This window comes from Austrofundulus limnaeus, unplaced genomic scaffold, assembly GCF_001266775.1.
Source record: "Austrofundulus limnaeus strain Quisiro unplaced genomic scaffold, Austrofundulus_limnaeus-1.0 Scaffold153, whole genome shotgun sequence".
NCBI classification, from domain to species: Eukaryota; Metazoa; Chordata; class Actinopteri; order Cyprinodontiformes; family Rivulidae; genus Austrofundulus; species Austrofundulus limnaeus.
In genome coordinates this window covers 1042656-1044934 of record NW_013952555.1, presented here as the reverse complement: position 1 = coordinate 1044934, position 2279 = coordinate 1042656, and the positions used below count along the sequence as shown (strand labels likewise).

Here is a 2279-nt window from a genome sequence, read left to right as displayed (position 1 = left end):
GGTGGGGGGGGCAAGGAGAGAGGACTCGGATGGACTTTGCATGAGAATGGTCAGGGTCCTGTGAACCTTTTGCTCCCTACAACCATATTCAATGGCATCGCTGCAGTTAGCATGACAAACTGGGCTCCAAGTTCTCGGACCTTTTTTTTGCGCTCCCCACCCCCTCCATCACCACAACACCCACCTGTGTATATCGAGTCAGGACATACATCTCGTACACAGTACGTAACAAAGGTTTAAACCACTGGTTCTCTTTTTTTTTTTTCCCACCTGACCCACTTAATAGCCACTGCAGAGGCCCGTGACACCAAATTATTCTGCTCTGAGTACACAAACGTCCTCAACAACCCTAATAAACAAGGATTTATGGATGATCCAAACAGCTTTAAAAGCAAGATTTTTATTTTAAAGTTATTTTATTTTGGGTTCATGTAAAAAACATTACATCACGACTATTTTTTTATCACCTTTAATTTCATTTGTGTAGACTATCCATGGATCCACATGACCCACAACTGGGTCACAACCCTAACTTTGAGGACTACTCTTTAAACTGTAGCAAAACAAGATTTTAACACTCCCACCTTTTAAAAGGWAATACATTTTTGAAATCAATATTTTTTTATTCTCCTAATGCACTTTTAATTGTCCACTTCTTCATTTTCGCATTTTCTACACATTTACCAACTCAAGATGGAAACTGAAATTCAAACATGTGTACGGATCAAACAGTGTTTGTGTGAATGCTTCGACACATCAGTGGGCCTCAGCTGATGTTTGTCAAATTATATAAATGACACAACCAGGATCTTATAAAAAACTAAACTTATATCATATAAAAAGTAACATTTGAGGAAATAAAAATAAAACAACTGTGTTTCTTTCAAAATAAAGATAAAGGTCACTATGTCATACAGATGTGTGGAGACATTATGACACAGACAGTTCTTTTTAAAGCTATGATAAAAATATGAGATCATTTTGAATTAAACTGAGTTTTTTTATTAGACAAAACCATTTAGACAAAAGAGTTGGAGTATTAGATAAAAATGCAACAAAACCTTCACAAAAGTGATTCTATCACCAAAACATTTTCATCTGAACACATTTATTACTTGATTAATCCGTACAATTATTCATACATTCATTCTGTGCTTTTACATTTTATAATCAGCCCTGCACAAACTGGAAATAATAAAAGAATATATATTTTTATTAATAAGCAAAAAGGTAATTTCCTTGAGCAACAATTAAACAAATAAAATAAACATTTAAATGATCACATTCTGTTTATTTATTTATTTATTCCAAAACATTTCTTGATAAAAAAATAAAAAATAATAAAATCCAAGTTAAAACAAGGAGAGATGATTTAGGAGCGTTCTTGTTCCTTTACAGGCCTATAATAGCTCACATGCAATAAAATCCCAGATTGACCAGTAAAGCCAGGCGTCGTCCGTCCTGCTGTCAAAGGCCTTTATGGTGTTAACAGAGCAGGACGTCATTAGAGGCKCTCTGAACACAAACAAACACATAATTACAAAACAATTAGTTCATCCCAGTGGAGTCATTTGGGTCAGTAATGAGCTGCTTTTACAACTCAAGGATCTATTGTGAGCATAGTGTGAGCACCGGTTCACGATGTTTAAAATAAATACAGTTCTTTAAGATGAATGAATAATTGATTGTATTGAAATGTTTGAACAGTAAAAGCTGAACAATAATACATGAAGTCAGAGGCTTGAAGATGGGGGGAATGTGCAACGTTTATCTAAACTCGTTTCCACGTAGCATCAGAGGGGAGCGGTTGTGTACAGGCTTTATGTGACATGATGCGTAACTCTATCTATAGGTGTCATGCTATCATTCCCACCATTAAAGAGGTTTGCCACCTTCCCAGTGACCCCTGCCTCGCCTCACAGGACACAGAAAACGACCTGATCGCCACGTTGTTTTTACTGTASGCAGGCTGAGYTGAAACACCTGCAGTGTGTGTGTGTGTGTGTGAGTGTGTGTGTGTGTGTTGGTCACTCTGCACGCTGAGTCGTTACAAAGCGTCCAGTGTGTGCAGGGCTCGGCCTTGTCTCCGGTGAGACTAGGGGAATCTGGCATGGCCAGTAAGCATGTATATCAGGCCATCTCACGGCTGGCTGGACGCTCCCTGGGTGGCCCGCTGTGGTCAATACTGCACCACTGACTGGACACACAGAATGAGATAATCTGCTTTCTTTCAGGGCCATGGTGCACATACACACACACACACACACACACACACACAC

General features: G+C 38.6%; 1 long non-coding RNA gene across 1 annotated transcript in view; it reads right to left on the bottom strand.

The window, feature by feature from the left end:
* Nucleotides 1-979: 979 nt before the first annotated feature.
* The window catches only part of LOC106523370 (uncharacterized), a 20918-nt gene continuing 19618 nt past the window's right edge, over nucleotides 980-2279 (bottom strand). Inside the window, exon 2 of the long non-coding RNA XR_001310886.1 lies at nucleotides 980-1515. This is a non-coding gene — a long non-coding RNA (uncharacterized LOC106523370). The remainder of the gene's footprint in view (nucleotides 1516-2279) is intronic.